Source organism: Taeniopygia guttata, chromosome 2, assembly GCF_048771995.1.
Source record: "Taeniopygia guttata chromosome 2, bTaeGut7.mat, whole genome shotgun sequence".
Classification (NCBI taxonomy): domain Eukaryota; kingdom Metazoa; phylum Chordata; class Aves; order Passeriformes; family Estrildidae; genus Taeniopygia; species Taeniopygia guttata.
The window spans coordinates 132,040,371-132,066,204 of NC_133026.1; the positions used below are offsets into that span (position 1 = coordinate 132,040,371).

The 25,834-nt window shown below is 35.6% G+C and overlaps 1 protein-coding gene across 45 annotated transcripts in view; it reads left to right on the forward strand.

The window, feature by feature from the left end:
• RIMS2 (regulating synaptic membrane exocytosis 2) overlaps positions 1 to 25,834 on the forward strand; it is a 447,420-nt gene that overhangs the window by 62,955 nt on the left and 358,631 nt on the right. The window lies entirely within an intron of this gene.

Genomic DNA, 25,834 nt, shown 5'->3' on the forward strand with positions numbered 1-25,834 from the left:
TTTTGAGAAATGTTCCTTATAATGAAACTTCTGTTGAAGTGATTTGTTTTCTGTGCATGAGGAGCTGGAATTATAAGACATGTAGCATTATTTATAGCATATCTATGCACATGCATGGTCTGAGTCATGCATAGAATGCTATATGAATCTACATAATATGTCAGAAGATCTTTCTAAGGACCAGGTAAATATCATGTCCTTTTTTTCATGCTTTTAGAATATCTGCAAAGTTTCAGAACTTCAGCAGATATAAGGTGAAATCTTGGGTCAATCAAAGCTGAGGAAATTTTGACTTTTTTGGAGACAGTATTTAATCTGTGAACCTTTTATATGATTTTTTTTTCTATCTGAAAATCTTAATTTTTAACAGAAACTGGCAAAGCTAGGACATTGAGTCTTAGAGTAGAACTTAAAGCATGGAGAGGAAAATATTCCTTTAGTAAAGAGAAACAAAAAATATTTGCTATTATAAATTTTCAAATAGCTAAAGTGTATTTTGGGTGTTATTTAAGCTTTAAACAGTTAAGTTGCTCTCTCTGCTGTCTTCTAGAGGTTTATGCTTTGTAAGTTTGTGTGATAAAAGAAATGTTTGCTTTTGAACTCATGCATAACTGGTTTAAAGCATGCATATAACTCACTAATTACTTTCCGGGCAGAATCAATTTTTGTTTATTTTTTTAATATATGGATTTAAGTGTACCTTCATACTTGTGGGTCATGAAAGCCATGATGCTTTTTGAGAATACACGGTGAAAAAATTCCACTAATTAAATGGAAAAATAGGACATAAAAGTGATATTCTGTGAATCAATGTATTATTCTGAGCTCTCTTTCTGATATTCTCACTCAACTGCTTATAAAATTGTGTTCATGTTAATAGTGATTTTTTTGGGGGGGGTTATTATTAGATACTGGCAAGATTACATTTTGTTCACAACACCTCAGTACTTTGTATTCTCAGTTTCCTTACAGCAAAAGTTGTTCTGCTCACTGGTGTAAATATGAAGCATATGGCTTTCAAGAAATGTAAAATAGTATATGAGCAGTGTAAACAGATGAGTTATAGTTAACAAAAATATTAATAAATGGTTCCTGTTAGAATGGGAGGATCTTTTCGAATGGTGACATCTTTGGGAACCAGTTTTGTTCAGTGTTTTTATTATATAACTAAGAAATTAATTACCATACTCAATGAATTTATAGATACACGTCTCCCAGTCTTGTGTTAACACCTCATGGCAGGATTATATTAAAAAATTATCCTGAAAACCCCAGGCTATGGTTATGATGTTATGATGCTAATCAGAAGGAGAAATGCAAGGTGGTGTTTTGTAGGGGTAGTTTATGTGGTTGACACAGGACAAAGAAAAATTGTGTATGGAAATGTTCTTTGGCAGAGAATCAGAGAAACCTAATAGTATATAAATTGAGCTGTAGCCAGTATCCTGAAAGAGATTAATGTCATCCAGGAATGCACAGATACTAGCCAGAAGTGCTGTGAAGGTGTTTTCCCACTGCTAGGCTTTGGTAAGGTCTCACCTGGAATAGCATACCCTTCAAAAATTATATGGAGCAGTTGTAATTCATTGGAGAGTAATAGGAATGAATAATTAGGTGTCTAAAAACCATAGTATGTGCTAGGAAACAATCAAACACATGAGTTAATTTAGCCTTCTAAAGAGAAAATCCCTGGGAGTGAAGGAGATGGACAAGTGAAAGGAAATTATCATTTCAGCATGTTCATCTCAAGGTGAAGCTGAAAGGAGTAAACTTAAGTTGCATTAGGGAGGACTGAACTGGGTAGGGAGAATCTTTTAATGGAAAGAAAAATTAAAATGCTTGCACACTTTGTTTAGGACTTGTTTGGAAGCTGTGAAAATCTTAAGGAGCAGGTTTGGTAAATACCTGTTAGAAGAGACACAAGTGTAGCTGGTCCTGTGTTGGAACAAGAGAATGGACTAAATGATTTTTAAAAGCACAACTTATATGTGATAATTTCATTAATGTATTAATTATTGGGATTTGTTCTTGTGATTATTGTAAACATTCAGGGAGAAAATTGAACAGAAATACTAATGGTGCAACTTTTAAATGTTATTCATTTTTCTGACATTAATGGCCTGCAAGTAAGTGTTGTACTGGAGAACACTCTTAGATACTAGGGAGGAGAATAAATGTGTGTAGAAATTTTTACCACTATTCATACATATTGGGGCATTTTCCACTTGAAATCACTGTCAGTATCTGAGTCGAATTTTGAGATATACCTGATTGTCCACCTTTGCTGATGAAAAAGCTTATTTACAGTGAATCTGGGGAGGATAAAATTAGATGAGCAACAGCAGAATAGGAGTTAGTAGTGTCTGAAAGCAAGGTATCACGTTACAGATTTCACTTTTGCTCTGGAAAAGGTATTTTTGTAGAACTATTGATCATGTGTCCTTATGGTCATAGGTAGGATTAGTCTGATGCTCTTGGACATGAGTTCTGTACCACAAAATGACAGAATGATTGAGGTTGGAAGAGACTTCTGGAGGTCATCTTGCCCAACCCTCCTTCTCATGTGGGTCACCTAGGGGCACTGTTCAAAAATATGTGTAGCTGGATTTTGAATATATTTAGGGATGGAGACTCTAGAAAATCTTTGGACAAGAGATACATGTGCCAGAGCTTGGTCACCCCTAGAATGAAAGTTGTTTCTCCCTGCTCAAAGGGAGCTTCCTGTGCTTCAGTTTGTGCCTATTGCCTCTGATCCTGTCACTGGACACTGCTGAAAAGAGCCTGGATCCATTCTATTTGCACATTTCCTTCAGGTATTTGTATTTATTGGTAAGATCTCCTCCCTGAACTTTTTCTTCTCCAGGATAAAAAGTTCAAGCTCTCTGTCTGCTCTCAGGTGAGAGATGCTTCAGTCCCTATCTTTTTGGCCTTGTATTGGACTATCTCCAGTATGCCCATGTTTCTCTTTAACTGGGGAGGCTGGACACAGAACTCCAGGTATGGCTTCACCAGTGCTGAATGAAGGGTAGGATCACCTCCTTCTGCCTCATGGTAATGGTTTTGCCTAATATAGCCCAGAATGCCATTCACTTCCCTTTCCTCAAGGCATGCTGGCCCATGTTCAACCTGGTGTGCACCAGGACTTCCAGGTGCTTTTCTGCAGAGCTGCTCTCCAGCTGGGCAGTTCCCAGCCTGTACTGGTGTCTGTGCTTCCTCCCCAGGTGCAGGACTTTGCATTTTGCTTTGCTGAATATTGTGAGATTCTGGTCAGCCTGTTTCTCCAGCCTGTTAAAGTCCCTCTGGATGGCAATGTGACCTTCTGGTGTATCAGCCATTCCTCTCAGTTTAGCGTCATTCACAAGCTGGCTGAAGGTACCCACTGCCCCATCATCTACATCAGTAAGTTACTGAACAGGACTGGACTCAATATTAACCCCTGGGATAAACTTCTAGGACCTGGCCTCCAACTAGACACTCATCCCCCTGCTCTGGGCCCAGCCATTCAGCCAGGTCTCAGTCTACTTCAAAATCTGCTCATCCAGTCTGTCCTTCATCAGCTTCTCTAGGAGAGTGCTATGGGAGACAATGAGAAAAGCCTTATTGGAGACAAGATAGACAATATTTACTGCTCTCCCCTCATTGTGGTCATTTCATTGTAGAAGGTGATTACATTGGTCGAGTGTGACTTTCCCTTGGTGAATGCCTGCTGACTCCTGATCACTTCTTTGTATTTCATGTTCCTAGAAATAGTTCCCAGGATTAGTTGTACCATCACTTTCCCAGAGATTAGTCTGGCCAGTCTGTGGTTCTGTAGATCCTTATGCATCTTCAAGATGGAAGTGACTTTTTCTTTCCCGCAGTTGTTGGGCACCTCTCCCAATTTCTGTGATCATTCTGATATTGAGAGTGGTCTTGCATAGCTTGTCTTGATGAAGAATACGTCTATCTCCAGCACATGTGTACTTCATCATGAGTTTTATCAGCAGCATTTGAGATATTTCCCTATTTTCATCCTTAAAGTGTAGAAATTCTTAGCTGCCCCCTGAAGCAGCTGTCTTTGATGCTTATCAATCAGCATACCAAGTTTTAGTTCTTCAGATTTATAAGGTATATATTTTGTAAAAAGTGTATTCAGGTTGTTCCTCATTAGGATGTGGTGGTCTTGTGCCTAAGGGTTTGACTTGGGGTTTATATCTTTCTTCTGCATGAATCTTGGAATGTTATGTAATGGTGTTAATCTCCAATCACAATAAAGGAATTCCCATGCTAGAAGGCACTAAGATTCCACTATTGTAATATTGTATATTGGCAGCATTCAGCAATGAATACCTGAGAACACACGTAAGGAGAAGGGTATGCATAGAATGGTTCTGATACAGATATTTAGTGACTTGCTGAGGCAGTGGCTGCATGCATACTGCTGGATTTATTCCCTGGCAATAAGGAATCTGTCACAGTTATTTGCAGCCCCATTTTAAACCTACTTTTATTGCTGTAACAGAACTTGGTGAAAATGAATTCTACAGCTTAATTATCTGTATGGAGAAGTTGTCACCCTTTGTTTGCTTAAAAACTACTTCCTGATATTTTCAACGAGAACTGCTGGTGTTGTGTTATATAATCTATCTATAATATGTATAATCTTTAAGTATTTTTATTATATTCCATGCAGTCTATTATGTTTTATACAGTTAAGCTGCAGAGTCAGAGTTTTTCCTTCTATGATGGAAATTTCTTCTGGTAATCGTTGCTGTCTTATCTTTGTTAGTTTACAGTGATCAGCATGACAGTATTCAAGATACGAGAGCTCTGTATATTTAAGCAGTGATTTAGGAAAGTTTCTAATGTTTGCTGATTAAAGATACCCAAATATTGAAAAGATGGTGGGTTTTTTCCCTTTTCCCATAAACATTTTTGTTTATTTTCAGGCTGGAAGTTTGGTTGATTGCTAAGAGCCATAAGAGGTCCATCATGGAATTTGACAGCAGAAAATGAGCCTCTCTTCTTTATTTGATAGCTATGACCACATTATTAATGAACAGTAGATAAAATGCAATCAGCATAAAAATCATTAAGCATAAAGCTTTTTGTAGCTAAACAATTTCAAAATAAATACATTATTTCATTGTCTTTTCGTATTTTCACTAGACTAATTCTAGGAGAGGTTAAAAATGTACCTTGTTTAGCACAACGTAGGTATTTTTTTTCTGCTAAAAATGGCTTGTCAATAAATAGATATTTGTGTTTTTTCAGGAAGTCATTTTGTCCCCATAAGGAAATGAAGATTGAAAATTACTGTCAGATGATACCCAGTAAAACCTTTTCCTGCATATTTTTATGTAAATTAAGTTAATTTATCTATTGTGCTAGACCACTCCAGCAAAACAATAAAATTTTCTGTTTATTAGAATTTCTAATGAATTCTGGTTAAACTAGATTGGCATTTCTCAAATACTTAACTTAAATCAATGCATCATTAGTTTTGAATTCTAAATTTGCTGCATAAAGAATATGTCTGCCAACCATAAGGTAGTTTTGAATGTCTTCAAATTATCTAATGGACATATGATAGCAAGCTCACAGCAACAATTATTTAATACAATTTACACTATATATATATACTCAGTGGGTTTATTTGCAGTCAGTGTAGCTCCTGTTCAGAGTGCTCTATTTTATACAACCTGTTAAAAACAACACACTCCACTTGAAAGAATAATTTCTGGAAAGAGAAAAATAGGTCTCTGCAGCCAATACATTTGTGACATTGGAGTGATGAGAAGTCTAGCATTCTGCTGTGTTTGTTTTCTAGGGCAGTAAGATAGGAAAAAAACAGAGTAAATGAGTTTTGCAGTGTATTAAAAAAAAAAAAAAAGGGAGATTGTAGCTATTACAAAGTAAAATAGAAATCCACAAAATACCACTTAACTATGAGACTGTTTTTTTCCTTCCTAATATAGTAAATATGAGGTACCAAAACAACTTCTGTTGTTTGATTCTGATAACTCGTTGCATCTCTTACTGAGACTACTAAATTTACCATTTGCTACATGACATGATAGTTTCCTGACTGTATGGTTGCCCTGGACCTTTTTCTCAAAATATTTAATACAAGAAAAACTTATTTGTGCTGGTTGGATTGTTCATAATGTTAATGAGGTTAAGATACCCCTTCAGTGAAGAAATGGCTTGTTAAGCATTGGAAGAAGCTGCCTAGGGAAGAGATGGACTCACCATCCCTGGAAGTGTTCAAGGAATGAGTGGATGCGGCACTTGGTGCAGTGGTTTAGTTGACATGGTGGTGTTTGGTCAATTGAACTCAATATTGGAGATCTTTTCCAACCTTAATGATTCTATGAATATAGTAGAACTCAGTTTTATCAGCAGACAACAATAAACATGTTTGGAACAGGTAAATGTAGTGATCATAAGAAATATATTTCTTAATTGTAACCCAACTGATCTATTTTAATCCTTAACACACATGGATTTGTAATGCAGCAGAATACAGAACATGATTAATTAAAAAGAATAGATGCTGCATTTTGGAAAAATTAATAAAGTTGATTAATATACTTTATTAATAAGGAATTTAAAAAGAGCTGGAAAATGTAAGAAACCTATTGTCTATTTGTGAAAGATAGAACCAAACTTTAAACAAAAACCATGTGGTATTGTATAATGAAGAATTCCTTGAGGATCTGGGGTTATAAAAACAGACTTACATATAAAAAGAATACAACCAGAAATACTTAGCTGACCAGCAGCTAGCATTATGGGCAAGGAAAAGGTGAAAGAAGTCCTCCGAAGTGACATAATATGTGTTAATATACTTTACTCAAATAATAAGCTGGATAAAAGAATAAAAAGTGAAAACATCCACTTATTTATAAGATAGGGCTGAATTGAAGCTTTATCTGGCCTATTTTGTGTACTGAAATCTATAGAAGCTTTGTGTCATGCATCAGAAGTAAAACATATTATATGATTGAGGAAGGTAGTGTTTCCATATGTATATGCATAGAGGTGTAAGGTGATGCTTACTAGACAATAAATTAACATAGAACAGGTCCTAAAAGCTTTGTGGGAAGTATTTTTGCTCTAATTTTTGCAATTTCTCAGGTTTTGTGAATGTCACAGGCTGTGGCACTGCTAATATGCTGACAACATCCTGATTTGAACTGCTTTCGAAAAGAAATAGACAGTACCCCTAGAGGGATGACAGGTTGTCTGAATGAGATAAGCAAATAGATTTAGAAATTGCTGGCTTAAGCTTAACTTAAACAAGACAGAAGTGATACTCTTGTAATAAGAGGAAATCATGTTAAGCCTGCAGCTGAATCAGTGACCTCAGTTTCAAATGCAACATTTAGGACAGAGGCAAAAGGTGTTATTGCAAAATATAGAGGCTATACACACATTTTGGCATTAACTGTAACCCTAATGAATGCTTTAAGTTTTATTTTCCAAAGAAGAATTGTGCATTTCATTCTGTGAAGAATTTATGATAAAAGTCATACATCAATTTATATGCTTTATCAAGTCTTGTTATTACGAAGTTCAAAACTTCTAGAGAAGATCAGACCCCAGCTGCTCCACACAACTGGCTTTACATCATTAATGAGAATTTAATGTCATTCTCCTTAAAATGACTCGCATGTTGTATTCTCTAAGTGGAAGTGATGTGAACACTATTTTACATGCAATAGTACTAGTTCCAATTAAGATTATTCCAAGAAGTGGCATAAGATGGTTTTAGGTTGCTAAATGAAATCTGAACCACTTTTTTCCTAGTTTGTCTGGGACTAAACTGGCTTTTATTTCTGAGGCACTCTGACTAAACTGTGGTGAAAATATGAAAAAAAAGTAAATGCAGGTAATTATTAATTCTTGAAAATATAGATCTACTTTGTAGAAAACTTTTTTTAAATTTAAAGGTGACTATTTAGTGCAGCCACAGCAGCAATAGTGTATAAAGTTTTTTTAAAATGGCTTATCTATAAATTTTCAACCATTCATGGTACGTAAGTTTTTCTTTATGTCAATTTGAGGGAAATTCAAGTTTGTAGAAGCAACTTTTTAATAACTGTTTTTTTTTTCTTTTAACCAAGGAAATATTGCAATAAGCAACATATTCTTAGCTTTCTTATAGAGTATCTATTTTGATAAAATAATCTCTTAGTCACATTATGGAGATGAATTGACAGAGACTAAGCAAAAGAAAAAGATAATATTGTCTGGTTCATATGTTTTTTTAAAGTTGGTAGAAAATTTCATCAGCTTTTTTAATATGCTTGCCTTTCTCTTCGTCTTCTCATAATTGGATAGAAAATAAAAAATACATGTGTGATATTACGCTGATGAATTGTGGTGCAGTTCATGATTCTCATAGTGAACATAACAAATACCAAAATCTGAACTTCCAAGGGGTTTATATTATCTGAATCACTTTGCATGGCATGCTTTATGTCATTGTTTGCCCTCTGGTAAGGTTTCATTTTGAATTAATATTCCCATTAGGAATATAAGCCCAGGACAACAACTTTATGCTGTAGAACAGCAGTTAGAGTGCTTGAAATGGAAGGGAAGCGTGGGAGCTCAGCGATTCTACAGCCTTCCTGCACAGACAGAATCCTGAAACCTAACAGAGAAACCAGAATGTACAGCCAGGCTGTGCTTCATGTATATGATTTCTGGGTGCCAGTTAGTTAAGACAATTCCCTTTAATAACACAAAAATTGTTTTCATAGACCATCTTCTTCCAACTTAAGACTACTGGTTTTCTTGTTTAAAGATTTTCTTATCTCTCTTTAGCAAGTTCCCAATGTATTTTATTCTGGCTGTCTGCACTGCTCCACTCTATTAAAGTTTTCCTCACCATGGATATTTGTTATTTTGTCAGTATTTTCTGTATTCTAAACATTTTAAATTTAAGTTAATACTATTGGATTTGGAGACTAGATCAACACATTATAGTGTTTTCTGAATTATCTAGTTTAAAAATATGTCAAAATAGATGCTTATAGGTTAGTGTTCTTCTTTTTGGTTGAGTTTTCCAAGAGCTTCTTATTTTATAAGCTTAGCAGTCAGAATCATAAAATCAAAGGATGCTGGAACTAGTCAGACTTTAATGGAACTGATCTCTCTCCCCTGAAGCCATGCTTCTGTGAGTCATGCAGCCACCCTCATAGTAGTGTAAATGTAAAGAGTATGTTCAGGATGCGCTCACACAAGACAGCAGAGTTATGAGTGTCTGCTTTCATCACTTGGGAAGAATAATTATGGTTGGCTTGGGCTTCTTTTGGCATTACATCTCTTTTTATATGAAAACTGCCGACTTGAGCTTTCTAGTGTTCAATACTTGTAATTAGGCTCACCTGGTATTACAGGCTAAGAGCTACTTTCTCCAGGGATGATTCTCTAGACATTTTGCATGAGACTGTAGATCAAAACAGTCCTTTGGTACCTCTCCTCAATATATTTCTCCTTATCACCTTCTTTCTACCTATTTCATCCTTCCAAAATTTTACCTGAAAAGACTCAGCATGGCTTTTACAAAAGAGGAATAACATCCCAGGATATTGAGGTTTTTGAGGTATGACGCATAAGTAAGAGTATGAATAATGTAAAGTGTTAACTTGTATAGTTTTTGGAGAGCAGTATATTTATCCCAGAGTAATCCTAGTTTTGTGTTGTTTTGGTTTGTTTTTGTTTTTCCAGTATAAACTAATTAGTAAGAAAACATGAATAGAAGATACCTTCATTTATTCTGCTGTACATGCTACTGAGTGAAGGAAAAATTTCTGGAAACAGCTAGAAGTTTTTAAATTATTGGATTAATTGGGAAGAAAATTCATCCAATAAGATGAATTTAAGACAATTCTGATGAAGAATTTGAAGTCAGAGATGTATAAAAAGTTTATTTAGTAGTAAAAAATAACATTTCCTGAAACAATCTAAGTGGATTTACTGATGACTTTTAACTGTTTGTATCATATACATCAGGTTTCTTAAATAGTAGTGATTGTGCAATAAAAAATGCTTTAAAATTGCAGTTTAATGAACATCAAGTTGATATAAAATTATTATAAATATTTCTATTTTGCACTGCAGGTAGAGATATCATGATAAGAGCATAATGAAAAATGTTGAATAAATATTCAGGAAAGAGGAGAGATTTAGTGACCATGGTTGAATCAATTATAACACCATAACTGCATAAATACTCTCAAGATGCTGGATTGAATTCTTGGAAAATCAATAATTAGGTTTGCAAACCAATACCAAATTTCAGAACCAAGAAGCAAGTTCTTAAACAGTTAACACCAGTAACTACAGAAATGGATCTGGTGGATACTTTTTAACTCTATTGAGTTTTTGGGTGCTGAAGATGTTTGGTACTTCACAATGGCTTCCTGTGTGGTCTAAGTCAGGTATCTATTAAGGTTTACTAGTGAATGCAGGTGCTGAGAGTAGTTTGTACCTCTGGAATGACTTCTACAAACGACCCAGCTGTGGGCAGCGCTGAATACTAATATGGGCACTTCCAGCTGCTAATACCAGTGGAAACAGTGATGGTTTTCATACTGTGGGTATTTTTGCTTACTTGCAGGTTGAAAGCAGAACCAGACCTGTCAGTCAACAGCATCTGGGGAATTCCTGTCCCCTGGAGTAAGGAAACACAATTAGGCTTGCTGAAAATACAATTAGGCTTCCCAGCTGCAGAGCTTTTCAGATGAAAGTTCAGTAATGTCAGTTACATGCTTTTAAACTCCCAACTTCTTTCAAAAACATTTCTGTTTAATTGATACCTGTGAGTTAATGCTGTGTTTGTCTTTGGGAGGGTTTAGTTTCTCAGTTGTGTACTTTTATTTTGATGTATTTCCAGTGGTTGTAGTACAATTTTCAGAGTGAAGATGAGTAAAGTGTTATTATCACTGTTGTCTTGTTTTATTCCTTTGATAAGGAATATTTGTAGTATTTTCTCAGTTAATTATATAAAAATATAATTAAATGTTCATTCTTTAATTGAAGAGTTGTTGGGGGGCAGCAAGGCAGCAAGGAAAAAAGTGTCTATTCTCCCTTATTTAAGACAGGAAAGGATTAGACTGATTTAGAAAGGCTGACTACAGGATGTGGAGCTCTGCCATGTTTACTTACGGAAGACATGCTAGATGAGACAATTGTCTTTTATCACCAGGAGAAGATTTCTGTTATGTGATGGTAGTCTTCACTCTACTTCTGGTTGTAGAGACTTGAGGACAATTGAACAGATAGTCAGAACGTTCAGGCATGCTCCAAAAGGAGACCAGTCCACAGAATATTTGTATCATGAAACCCTGTGTCAGCTCCTCTATTTTACAGATGAGTGTACCTTTAAACTTTTTCAACGTCATCATTCCCATTTGCTTTTACTTGTGCACTCATAGCTTCTTTCTGTGATCATAGTAGAAGTAATGTTGATTTGTAAAAAGTAGGAAATTACTTATCTCTTCCAAAATATGTTTTTCTGATTATGTTTTATATAGAGAGATAGTCAAAGTAAATTCATAGTGATGTGGCTCCTGGAGTATCCTGGACTCAGAACAAACACAGACAGATGGTGCCAGAGTGAGTTGATCAGAAGCCTGGGGTGAGGAGGAATACTACTGGGTACAAAGTCTCATCTATGAATAACATTACCAGACGGTGAAGATTCTCACAGAGCAAAAAAAGGCACTGTCACAGAAACAAAAATCCGGTTTTTACCAAGGCCTATTTGGAATTTGAATTTGTCACTGACATGATTCAATTTAAAACTGATCAGTAATTCAAGTTACTTGTTCCACATGTCACCTTTTTCTCATCATTTAGAAAGTTCTTCATCCATTTATATATTCTGTGTTTCAACAGCTGGTTAGTAAGGATAGGTTTATAGGAAATGGATTTTCTTGTTTCGGGTTGAGGCTATTAAGCAGAGAGAACCTTGATTTTATCAGCAGGAAGAGAGTCAGGCCTCTAATCTCAAGTGTACTTTATCCATGTGTACAGACTATATCAGAAAAAAGTTTTGGAACAGCTGTCGACACCCCCTTCTCCCAGTTATATGCCTAAGAGCTAAACATGTCTTATTGTTTCTAGTGCAGTGTTCACCAACAGGGTGAAAACCACTAATATTTGTATGACGAATGATTAACAGGTAACTCCAGAAACAGCAGCATGTTGTCTGTTTCAAGTTTAAATGTGAATTTAAATTAGGAAGTATACTGTAGTCATATTTCATCATATCTAGTGATGTTGCTACATTCTTCTTTTTACAGTACTTATATTGAGTTTCTTAAGAAAATATGATGCATTGTGCTCTGTTGGCAATTATTCTTTAAAAGATTAACTGTTGGATTTGGGGCTGCATTGTGTACATTTCCTATTTCCTAGCTGTTACAGTACTAATTACCTATGTAACTAAATTAATATTCTTTCTTTGCTTAGACATGCAACATTGATGAGTTGTAATAATCCTAGGATCACAACTTTCTCCTGTGGTGGTTTGTTCCAGTATTGGCTGTGATATCACAGCCATGCCTTTGCCTCTCTTTGACTCTGCTTTTAGAGGCTAGGGAAAGACGAAAGTAAGATGTAGATATAATAAACTGCTTCTTTGGGTGTCCATATTGAAAGCAAGCTCTTGCTCCCAAGGTTGGAAACAGACTGTTACAAAGATCCTGTTGTAGCAGTTTAGTTACAATAACAGAAAGAATTGGAAATATATCAGTATTGATATTGTTTCATCTTTGAGTAGTGATAGCTGGTCAGTCCTGGATACAAAAGACATACAAAATAAGAATGGCAATTGATTTTGATGGAATTCACCACGTTCTGTAGTAGAGAGGATAATAAATACTCATCTTTTTATCCCCAGATTTTATTCCACAATGTCTACAATTAGGATAGTAGATTTTTTACAAAGTCATGGCAGTTGAGAGTACCTCTGTGAGAAAGAGCAAAAGGAAAATCACCTAATAAAGTAAGGCTTTCCTTCTGCCAGAGTCTGCCAAGTTTGATTTGCATTAAACCCACTCAGGGATCAGGTCTGCACATCTTATTATTAAAAAAAAAAGAAAGGGAAAAAAGGCTTATCAGCAATTTACATGATGGCATAACAATATAGTAATCTATGTGCCCTGATCAATAATACAGAAAAATAAAATGCATGAAAATAAGAACTATGATGCAAAAGAAGAAGGGTTTGATGAGGAGCAGAACTAAGACTTATTCTTCTTGTTTAAGTGAAGTTGTGCTAATACAAATGTGAGTAAAATCTATTTATATTTACAACAGTATTTAAACTTTGTAGGAAAAATGATATTCACAGAGCTGTCAGTGTCCCTGCTCCCTCTGGTAGCTCCTGGGGCCCACTGCTGCTGCTTCCTTCACTCTGTGGGGTTATGGGCAGCAGGCCAGCTGGTGGCCTGGCTTCATTCTCTTACAACCCTCATGTATACCCAGTAACTCTGAGCTCTTCATGGTTAACTAATAGGCTTTAATTAAGAGGTTAAAGGATTTGAATATAGGATTAAATTCTGATCTCTCTGACACTGATTTAGTTTGGGTAGTTTTTTGCAACTACACTTGGAAAACTCAAGCATTATCTGTCAGAAACAGTATTAGATTTACTATTATTTATACAGCTTTCGACACAAAAATGTCTTACTTTTACCAAATATTTTTTATAAACTACTTTTACTTAAATGAAGAAATACTGCTGCAACCCAAATTGACACATTTTACTTCTGACAAGTGAAGTTTGAGTTCAGTGCACTTTTACAGTGAAGGGGAGGCATGGATTTAGATATAATTAATGTGGGGAAAATCACTACACACCTTGTTCATGCACTTACAAAAAGATCCTCCTGCAGGTGAGAACATCAGTCTCTCTGAGCTCCTTCCTCATAAAAAAAAATTATATTAGCATGATGAAAGTAATTTGTGTTTTGGACTTATTTCCTGTGCTCATTTGAAAAATGAGCACTGTGGAAAATAGAAGTCTTCTGAGAATTGGCAAACTATCTCAAGAGTAGAGTAGAGTGCTGCTAGCAATGTGGCTTCATTGGTGCTACTTTTATGGTAAGAATACTGACACAGTCAAAACCAAGATGCATCAGAAATAATTGCAAACACCACTTCTGGTGGTGATTATTCAGCATCAATCGTGTTGGTGTAATTTGCTTGGGTGAAGTTGAGACAACCGTGTATTGAGCACAACCAAGACTTGCTTACACTGGCTTTCCCAGCATTGCTCACATTTATTTCCTATTTGCTAGAAAAGGAAAATCACCAAGATAGGAACACTCCTGTCACAGAAGTAAAAAGATAGGGGCTACTTAATAATTGAAAATGCTCATGAATGTTGTAAACAATGTGGAATGAACTCATTCTAATCATGATACTGCAATGTCAGGAGGTGTTACATTTCGGAGCCAAGACAGTCTGACCTATTATTTAGCGTGTGTTTATTTTGGCTATGTGTGTAATTGTCCAATGAAAAAGTAATTTTTCCTTTCATAGTAAGGATAAAAAAGTTTATCACAGTACCTTACTTATTTTGGACATTTCTGAAACTACAGGTGTGAGGTGAATGGCTTCCTATTGTAAGTCAACAGATGATGCAAAAAAAGTAACCCGAGTGACTATGAGAAATACTATCTCTGCTGGAGATGCCCTTTTTAAATGTAATATTGTTGCAATGTGCTTAATTACCAACAACTATAAGCCTCTTTTTCTGCCACATTTGGGGTGAATACCATATTCCTTTAAAAGGAAATTCAGAATAAAGTTAATAAAAGTGTCATTTGTAGAAACAAGTAAAATATAAGATAAACTGTGAAACTTCTTCTGAGTTAATAATTTAGATAGAACAGTAATTTGTATACTATTAATAATTAGACTGTATAAAAAAGAACTTCTAGTAATGAAAATATTTATAAATGTGCCTCAGGTTCCTTAAACCTGCCATTTAATAAAATTCCTAAAATTAGCAGTATCGGCAAAAATGTAGAGAAAATTAAGGGGCAACTAGATTTCTGATATTTTTATATTAGTGTAATAGTTCTGCTTCAAAATAGCATTCAAGTGAATCAGGAAGAAACATCAATTATAAAAATCAGCATAGATACAAAAAGTAGAATGATAGAATACAAATAGAATGTAAAAAGAAACTTTTATGGGAGCCAAGTGAATTTCTAGGAGTTTAGATTTCAGGTGAGAATTTTTTTATAGGATGTGAAAATTTGCGTACATCCTGTCTCAGCTGTGTATGGAAAATATCCCAATAGGATTCTTGAGATTTTCATAAACACATAACATAGTAAGGGTGCTGCAATAGCTGCAAAATAATTATAATTCTAGAAAATAAAGTACTTTTCTGTTAAAAAAAAAATCATGAGATATTATTTCCTTTTTGTTCAGTAAAGAGCTCTCACCCTTTCCACCTTTTTTTTTTTTTTTTTTTTTTTTTTTTTTTAATCTTTTTTACCTGGGGGTCTTTTGTGGTGTATTGACTTGCAGGTCTAGAGATATTTTGGTTTCTGGTTGGGATTTTCTAATAGATAGACAGCTGCAAGTGGTCGTAGTCGAGAGTGTCATGATTCTGGATGTGAAAAATGCTATGCCTGATGTGCTTATTTTATCTCATATACAGCAATAAACAGGCTACAGATCTTCCCTTTCTGTTGTGCCTTCTCGCCTAGAAATTAGGAGCTGCTGGTTATCATCAATATGAGACTGAATGCAGAAGGAAAGGCTCGCTATTCCTATGCACAGTTCCTGAAAACTCAACTTTCAGTTGTCCAAAGTGCTTAGCAGCAGTAGTACATGATAATACTATGGCATCAGTAGAACTGAAGATTCAAACAGTATCATCTATTGTAAGGTGTCTCTGATGGAGTCCTTTTTAATATTCAGTAAAGCTCGAGCTCACGTTGCATTGTTACCCTTAAATGAGTGAGTTCTAAAAGTTTCCTTCTGTCACTAGGACTACTTTTTCAAACTTGAAACACAATTGTGTTTGAGGCAATTGTTTTTTTCCCTATCAGAATTGGCAAAAATTATTTAAACGAACTTGAAAATATCTGGATATGTAAAGCATGCAGATTGACTGTTTGTGTATTTTTTCTTTTATAATGAGTTAGTTTTAAAAATTGACCATAATTATCTGTAATTTTTACAGTTCCTGGCAGCCTACTTTTGCTGTAAGTTCATCTGTTTGCTCCTGATCTTAATTGTCAGCTGAGGTTCAGTTCTTACAGCTTCAGCACTTTATCAAGGCAGCTCCTTTGGGATAGTGTGGATTACAAACACAGGGACGAGGCCATGGAACTGGAGATAAAATATTTTTAACTGCATGAATGCAGTTGTGGAATGAACTTGGAGAGTTTCCTTGGAGAGTCAGGCACTTTTTCAATTACAACTGGCATGGTTAATCTTACTTTAAATGAGACCTAAAACTACCTGGGAAGTGTTGGCCTTGTTACAAGGGTAGAGAGCAGAAGGAACACTACCACTTTTGTGTGTAACAGTATGGATTTAGCTTACCCACTTGGTGCTTATTATCAGTCATACTGATACTTCCAGTAGAGCTGGAGAGGGTAAAGAACTAAATGAAAAATCTATTAGAGGAAAAATGAAGATTTTTTTTTTATAGAGAAGAATTAAAAATTCAGATAAGAATGTTTATTTTAGAGTCAAATGAGAAAAACATGGTAGGAATAGACAGACTCACAATGGTTTAAGAAACGATTTTCTAATTTTTTTTTTAATAACTATGAGCAGCTATTGAGCAGCATGAGCAGCTATGGAGAATGAGGAAAAATACCACAGTGTAGTCACCATAATATTTGCATGAAAGTTATGGAAACTTCTGTTATAACATAGGATTTTAAATAAGATACAGAAAAGAATAATTAGAACCTTCTCAGTTACACTGAAATAAAATAGAGTGGCATGAAAATATTCAAAGGTGTAAAGTAATTTCCAGGACTTACAAAGGAACCTTACTTGTTTACAGGTGGTTACTCTCATAACTATCAGCTATGGAGAAATTAGGGAGCTTTGTCTGAATGATTTGGCCATTAAACTTTTGGAGCAATGTGGTATTATTTTTAATTTTAAATGCCCATATTTCTTATTATCACCAAAGAAGTGTTGAAAAGATCTTGATAAATTAGATGTTTTACTATATTGTGTCTGTTTAAAACTTAGTTGTAACTTTCTAGCTTTATGTCTATTATAGATTGTAAAAGTGGAATAAACAATTCAGAAAAAGATGAATTTTAATAAACAAGGAAAAATTGGAAATAGAGCACTTCTCAATTTAATCTTGTAATTAGTTTGAACTGCTGAGGAAAAGGTAGAAGCAAGTATCTGTTGTTCTGAGGAAAACTGGAAGTAACAGTAGGAGCTACCTACTTCCTTTTTATGCATCTTGTCTGGCTTATCTCAATATCATTAAACCCACTCAGAAATATGATAACATTAATTATGATAACATTAATTGTGTCAGTCCTTTTTAGTCCATATGTTCATCTTCCTTTCACTTTTTCTTGTGTTCACAGGCCTATTGTACTTAGCTATTGTCCCCTGCTCCCCTGTTAACAAAGAGCAGTTTCACTTCTGCTAATAAACAAAGTTAATAAACAAAAGCTGAAGTTTTATTCAATACTGAGCATTATAAAGAGAGAAAAAAAAAAAGAAGTAAAGCAATCCTGTCTGTTCCAGGTAGGCTTTTTGCCTAGCTGGTATATTTTCTGTTGATTCATTTACAGTCATATCCTCATTTATTAAAATGCAGGGACATTTTTTTCCACATTTTTTCATGTCTTGTTTTAAATGAGTTTTTGACTGTAGCAAATTAAACTAGAGTCAGTGACATGACTTTATCTGTACTTAAAATTTTATTTAGGCTCATACAAATTAAGTAATTCATTCTGATGTCACGAAGAATGGGAGAATATTTTCTATTTTTTGAGGGAGGTCAAATAAACTGTGAACAAAATGTGATGCAGTGTGACCTGTAAGCCTTTGCAGAAAGACCTAGTAAGTGGGGAAAAGAGAGAATGGAGCAAGGCCAACTTGAAGACATCATATTGGCCATGTATTTTACTTCTAAGAACAGCCTGTTACAAGGTTCCCACCAGCAGAGATTATTTGGGTTTATTCTCCAGCATGAGGCAAATGATGTTAGGTCATAACAGAACATCTTTACCCTGCTCCCTTGCATGGAAAAGAGAGACTGAAACAGAGATCTGGTAGTTTTGGATGCTCATTAACTCTGATAATTGGCTTTTCCCCCTTGAATGATAGGTGAGCAGCAGCACTGGTACGAAACAAGGGCAACATCATTTAGCAGCCACACTCCTTTCTTTCTGTTTTCTTAGCTCTTCTTCTCTTCAGCATTTCAGGCATGGTCAGTGTAATTCTCTTAGATTTAGAATATATTTATGCACTTAGACTAATAATATATGAATTTTACAGTATTTTTTCAGGGAAACGATCCAAAGACATCATGTTCCATATGTGGGAACTTATTTTTACTCTGTGCCCTTTTTACCTAGGATCCAGATTTTAGCCATCTTGTGGGTTTTTTTTTGGGGGGGTTGGTTTTTTTTTTGGGGGCGGGGGGGTTTGTTTTGGGTTTTTTAAAATTTTTTTTGTGAATTCAGTAAGAATATGATATTGCTAAATAAATACTTCCCTGATTGAGAGGCACATAGTATTTTTATTAGTGTGAACAAAGTTACTTCTTTTGTAAGCAAGTAAATATTTCACCATGTTTAGGGCTGCCATATTCTCTTACTAGTCAATTCTGTAGGCTCTTCAAAGATGTTCTGCACTTAAAATGACATCACGGTTCCTCTTTGTCTCTTTAATGTTAATGAATATCGCTGAATAATTAAATAATAATTCCTTTATAGGGTAGAGATTAGGAGACATGAAAATCATGGGTCTTTTCCAAGGTAGCTCCACCTGTAAAACAACTCAAACCATAATAGGTGAAAAAGCTAAAACTTTCAGATTTGCTTCTTCCTTTTTCAGGAGGATTTACTCTGTGTTAAAAAAAAATAGAGGATTTACTCTATATTAAGAAAAAAAGTCACAGTGAAATATCTCAGTATTTGACGCTGCTGAATAGAGCTGGTTTTGTCATTATTTGGCTTACATGTAACCTTCTTTTTCTAAACAAAATACTGAAAATGCTAAGAAAAATCTGTCTGTTAACTTCAAAGTGGGGAAAATGCATTTTGCACCTAAAAAAAATAGTAGAGTTAATTTTCTTCTACATTCTTTGCCTAAACACATAAAAATCAGAATATTTATGCAAAGTACAACTCACAGGAGAAACTATACACACTTTTGAGATAAGCTTGGGAGTTACTGTTTCTGCATAGATTTCTTGGACTCGGAGCAGAGGTAGAAATTCAAATGAATTGGATTTTATAGTATCTTTCTGTTTTTAAAGTTTGTGAACATTTAGCTAAAACTGGTATTTTCAGCAAGAATCAAAGTAAGCACTTGTGACTAGCTCTTTTCAATATCTTAGATTTCTCCTATTTATTGTAAATTCCAGTGCATAGATTAAAAAGCAGCATTTTTAGTTGACAGTTGTATTTTTAAGCCCTTTCAATTTGCACTCTCTTAATGTATTTTTCTCAATCTAAGGTCTAAGCATAGCCATTTCACTTAGATAGGTGCCCTAAAGTTAAACTTACTGACAGTAGAAAATAGTTAATTTTTATTTGAGGAAATTGGACAGTTAGAAATAATACACCAGTTCCAATGAGATCTTGCCAGAAATAGTTAAAGTGTTGTGAATTGAGTGAATGTTTGTAGAGATCTCTGCTGACATCTACTTTCTGTCAATATTTCATTTTCACTGATATGGAAGCTGTAAACTCTGAATTCTGAATTGCTTCAATAATCTAGTTGTGTTATCTGCCTGGGTATGATAACCCATTCATTTCAAATAGAATTGGATGTGAGGTTTTTGTTTGAAGTTAGATTTGAGTATTTGGTTGCTTAATAATTTTTCTTTATCTGGTAGAGTAGAATCATGGTCTTCTGAAGAGGAGTTTTGTGTGATGCCCTTTCTCATTTCAGTAGAACACTGGCAAAAATCATCATTTTTCAATTAAGAAATGTCCTATTTTGCATTGCTGAACATTGGTTTTTTTTTTTTTATTTTTCATTTCTATTTTACCACCTCTGCAAATCCATATCAAAGCACAAACTCAAGGTTTTTCTGCCCTTTGCACTTCACAGAGTTGAAAGCAAATGTAGGTTCATTGGTCAGATTTTGAGAGAGCTATTCTCACTGTAGTTTATAAAAACCATAAATATCTAGTTTTTTTCTGTTAGTAAAAGTGGTTACTTTTTTTCTTTTCAATGCTGCTAAGCCAAATAGTTCTTGTTGAATATTTTTCTTTGTGACTCTGCTTGGGTTTTACTTCATATCTCTTGTCTGATTCCATAATGCTCTTGCCAATAATGTAACAACAGGAATGTTTTCTGAAGAGAGTCTCTGAACTGACCTCCTGCTCAGAGTATGGTTATTGCCAAGACTCAGTTAAGGCAGCTGGAGCTCTTTCTGGGCAACTTCAAACATAGTGATCCCACAGTGTCTTGGGACAACTTTTTTCAGTGCTGCATTGCCTTCCAAATGTTCATGCTGCTTCTAATGCCCAGCCTTAACCCCCTCACAAAGTGACATTTTAGTATCTTTTGCTGCTTGATTTGGATTTTTGACCACCAGGAAAAATTTGGCTCTGTAATTTTTCTTTTCAGGTAATGTTTAGATTAGATAGCTAGTTTCAGACAGGTGTTAAATCACTCCTTAGTCCATTCCTCTTCATTGGATAGAGCAAAGACATGATAATTTTCTTTTTTGTTGACAAACTGGACTTGTCAAATGTGTCCAATTTGTCCACATCCATCAATAACAGCCAGACACCAATCTTGGCACAATAGTCCAGGTGCAGCCTTGCCAGTGCCAGTCAAAGGGAATAAATAACTTCCCTTAATCTGCTGCTCATACTCTTGCTAATATGGACCCATATGTAATTTTCCAGTTTGTAATGGAAGCACACACACCACTGGCGTATTGCCTGGTTTCCACCCTATTTTCCAGGGGTTCTTATCAGCAGAACTGCTGTTCAGCCTGCTGTTTACCAACCTCTACTAAAACATGGGGTGATATATATATAAGAGTAATATCCATTAAGAAGTGGGTGTAGGCAATGACAGGTTAGCTGGCACAATTGTAAAAGCAGGAACTTCAAGAGTACAGTACAGGAAGAATGTCTTATGCTACCAGACAGTCATTGCCACCAGCAGAAAAAATGTTAAATTAATGGACTTGGCAGAATGGAAAGTGAACAAACCCTTTCTGAAGCCTGGATTAAAGCCACATCCATGCTCCATGCCTGGGAATACGAAATAGGCAAGTGCTACATCTGTAATAAAACTTTGAGAAAAGTGTAGCCAGGAGATGATTAGCAGCTTCTACACTTACATCTGGCCTAAACATCCTGGATTCTTTCTTAACAGTTGCCCTTCTAGTGGTAGATTTTTAGCAGATTTAGAAATTTTAGAAACATTTATGAGAACTTTTGGGAGGCAGGTATAGTTTCAGAACTTCTTGTCAGTAATTTTGTTTTAGTTTTGGTAAAATGTTGAAAGTTTTAGGGATATTTCTGGAGTGGAGGAGAAAATTAAAACTTCTGTATGGTAATAAAATGTCAATAACAAACTTGAATTTTTTACTTGCCTTTGGCATGGATCAGGAGAGACTCACAGTTTGCTGCTTTTTGACTGATATTGAATTTTCCATTCCTGGAAAGGTGTGGGCAATCAGGAAAAGCAGAATTAACTCTGTACCAGAACAAAGCAAGTATTCCAAAACAAACTATATCTTGACACTGTCAGAGCAATCCAAATTCTTACAAACAGTTGTTTTTCACGCTTGATGATGTCTTCTACGAAGTTATCTTGGATATGTTATTTAAAAAAACAAACAAATTTGTCTTGTCATACAAGCCTCATGAACTTCATCACTGTAACTTCCAGCTGATACAAGGGTGATTCAGGGAAGTAATTCTCACAAGAATAAACTTAATTACCAATTTCCTAGACTAAATTTTCAGTATCATTAGGTGTTTGTGTAAACTCATGACAGCTTCTCATTTTCCTCTAAAATTTATAGCAGTTGTTAAAGTACATACTTATATTTTTGAAACAAATGTAGTAAAGGAGTGAGGCTTTGCATCAGTACAGATAGATGGCATGTGCTACAGGGGCCATTGCCAAAATACATTTATATAAGGGTCATGGATATGCAGTTCTGATTTTTCTACTTAAACAATCTGTTTATTATGATTTAATATAACTATCTGGATTTACAAACAACAAAAAAGTCCCTATCATGTCTAAAAATAAGGCTTTTCATTGTGGATAAAATTTTGGCCCAAAATGCAACTCGTGGGCAGAACCTATTTTTTCACTACTAGAAACACATTGAGGTGGTAAAGTGTGTCCAGAGAAGGGTAATGAATTGGTGAAGGATCAGGAGTCCCATGAGGAGCAGCTGAAGGTACAGGGGATGTTTAGCCTGTAGAAAAAGAAGCTCAGGGGTGACCTTATTGCTCTCTACAACTGCCTGAAAGGAGGGTGCAGCCATGTGTGGGTCAGGCTTTTGTCTCAGGTGACCAGTGGTAGGATGAGAGGAAATGGCCTCTAGTGGCACTAGGGGAGGTGTAGATTGGATATTATGAAAAAATTCTTCACGGAAATGGGTTTTCTTTCCCTTGGAACAGGCTTTTCAGGGAAGTGTTTGAGCCACCATCCCTGGAGGTATTTAAAAGATGTGTGGATATGGCATTTGGGGACATAGATCAGCAATGACCTTGATAGCGCTGGGTGAACAGTTGGACTCAATGATCTTAAAAGTCTATTCCAACCTAAACTATCATGGATGGCTCTTGACCTCATGCATTAGCAGAGTAACTCACCGGAAAGCGGGACTGGAAATTGTAGTCTTGGGATACTTGAATTTGGTTTCAGTCTCTGAAGTTTGCCTTGGTACTGGTTATGTTAATTTCCCTAGTAAGTGAACTTCCAAGCCCTTCAGGCAGCAATGAATGCAGACAGCTTGAACAAAATGGAATTTTATTTTGCATTATGTTTTCTGAAAAGTATACATTATAAAGTTTCTGCTAAATGTGTTTTCTAAACACCTAATTATTGATGTGTAATTTTAGCTTAAATTTTGGCTTAAACCTGTGCAGGCTAGATAATAAAAAAAATAATTATTTATCTACAAAGTAGATAAAATTTTTTAAAATGAAATTCCTAAAATGAATACTCTATATTTTGTTTCAAGTATGCATATTCATTATTCATCTCAGGTGGTTCTACTTAGTAAATAGAACACATATTGTGTCTAACTGAATATTTCGTAGATTCTTGTCTTCTCTGTTTAATTTTTTCTGACAGCTATCAATACATGTAATATTTTTCTCAAAACGGAAAAAGATGTAATAACAATTTTGGCTGATGATGTGTTTCCTACTAGAACAAGGATTTTTTTTTTTTTTTTTGAAAACTACTCTGTATAACCTTGGAAAGTTTATACTTTAAAGGAAAAGTTATGACCTTTACATAGATTCTTGTGCCCAAGAGGAAACAAAAGTGAAATTATTTTAGTACACGAGGCTTAAGATTTGGCAAAAGCCTTGTGCTTTTTATGCATCAGTGAGACTGGTAAGCAAGTAATCATACAAACAAAGGCTGTAGATTATAAGGAAGTCACAAAACTGAATGCAGCCTAAAAATAAACTTGGAGTTCAGCATAGATAATATGCTTTAAATGAAGAATGCAGTGTTAAGCAAAATTAAAAGGCAGGCAAGGTCTCAGAGATTACATGTGTTATTGATGGAAACAGGCCAGACTACCAACTACCAATTATATAGTGTTGTCAGTGTAAAACGCTGAAATGGGCCAGGTTTCCAGACTTCCAAATTTTTTTTCAACTTCATTCAGCTCTTTCTTATTAGTAACTTGTGTCCTGCCCCATTCAACAAAGAGCACTCAACAGTGAGCTCTGAAGCAAGGTGTAGGGAAAGCTGGGCTCCAGGACGGCTTTGATGAATGGAGACGAGAGATCTCTGAAGGCTGCTCTTAGAATGTAGGGTTTATTAGGGATGGTGAAAGGTCTTGCTTGGGGCTGCCAGATGCAGCACGTGGCAAGGCCTGAGGTGATGGGTGAAGGGGGAGACAAGGGATAGAGAGGATGCTCTAGGAGAGGGGGGAAGTTCCTAGAGGGGGGAAGTTGCAAGAGGGTGGGGATTCCAAGAGGGGAGGTCCAAGAGGGCATCTGGCCCCTTGGAGGCCCCTTATCAGGAGACTTCAAGGCGGGCTGGAACAAGACTTGGGCCAATGGGGTCACAGACACCTGATGTTTCAGGAGAGGGTTACAGGTGTGGGGTGAACCATACATTCTGGGGGGTGAGATGGAACAGTCCATTTGACTTTTGGACCTATCTGTGTAGGTAAGGGTATTGTCCTGCCAGTAGGGGGGATTGTTTTCATCCTGGCTGTACTATTGTGAGTCTTTTGCCAGGCAATCGTATTTATTCATCCTTCCCAACAGCAAGGAGAAGGCAGAGGAAGCCCCTTATTCCTGTCTGCCCAAATGGCTTTTAGGGCAATGCCGACTCTGCCATCACTCCTGCAGAGGTCTCAGATGAGCCCCTTTCCCTGCTGGTGCAGGTGGGACAGGGTGGAAAGCGAGGGAAAACTGAGCCATTGCTGTTGGGAATCCACACTGCTGGACCTGAGGACAACCCATGAACTCAGGACTGGTCTTGAAGTGACAAGGGCAGGTACACAGAAAAAAGAGACACAAACAAATGAAGTATCCCTTTTTCCCTCTGCCTGGGATAGGGTTGGTGGCAGCTGGGAGCTCAGGCAGCAGGTTAGTACAGAGGAGAGGCACAACTTCAGCCTCCTGTCCTTCCTGCTGGAGAGAGGGAGCTGCCTGCCTGTTCCTGCAATTCCTCTGCGGTCTAATGTAAAGTATATTTGGGGGGAGTTTTCCTGAAAAATAAAGTAAATCCCAGCAATTCTTGCCATATATGTGAATATCCACAGTAAATAACTGCTTAAATTAATTTTTAACTGACTTGTGTAATATTTGTTTTGGTAGGTGCCTCTGAAAATTCTAATGAAATAGTTTTGCATCATTAATTTATATGTGATCTATATACTTTACACTTAAGGAAGTTGGTTTCCTGGATTTAGTTAGAAGGGTTTTTTTTTTGTTCTATCTTATGATCCATGTGTGCTTTTTTTATTAACTTAATCTCAAGATTCTCAAGAAGAATAATTCTAAGGAAAAATGAATGCCTTTTGCAATTTTATTTTTTTGTCTTATGTTACCCATTCAATGTTTCATAAAAAGTGCTTAATTTTTGGTTTTGCCTGAACATATTCAAGGAAGTTAAAAATCTGCTGAAATTAAATTAATAACTTTTAATTTAATAAACTTTATAATCTCAATTGCAAAATTAGGCAAGTTAAATTCCATGCTAAGAATTTAAATATCACCTTTAAATCACAATGATAAAAAAAGAGAAAAGTCAAAGTTCTTTTTTTTTCCTCAATGGGTTTGAAACTCTCATGATGTGCAATGTCACCCTTCCCATCTTTTTCAGAATCTGCAAAAACAAAAATATTATGGCTATGTATAATGAAAATTAAATTTCCCATTACATCATTTACTTTTAGAAACAGAACTTTTGAGAAGAACTA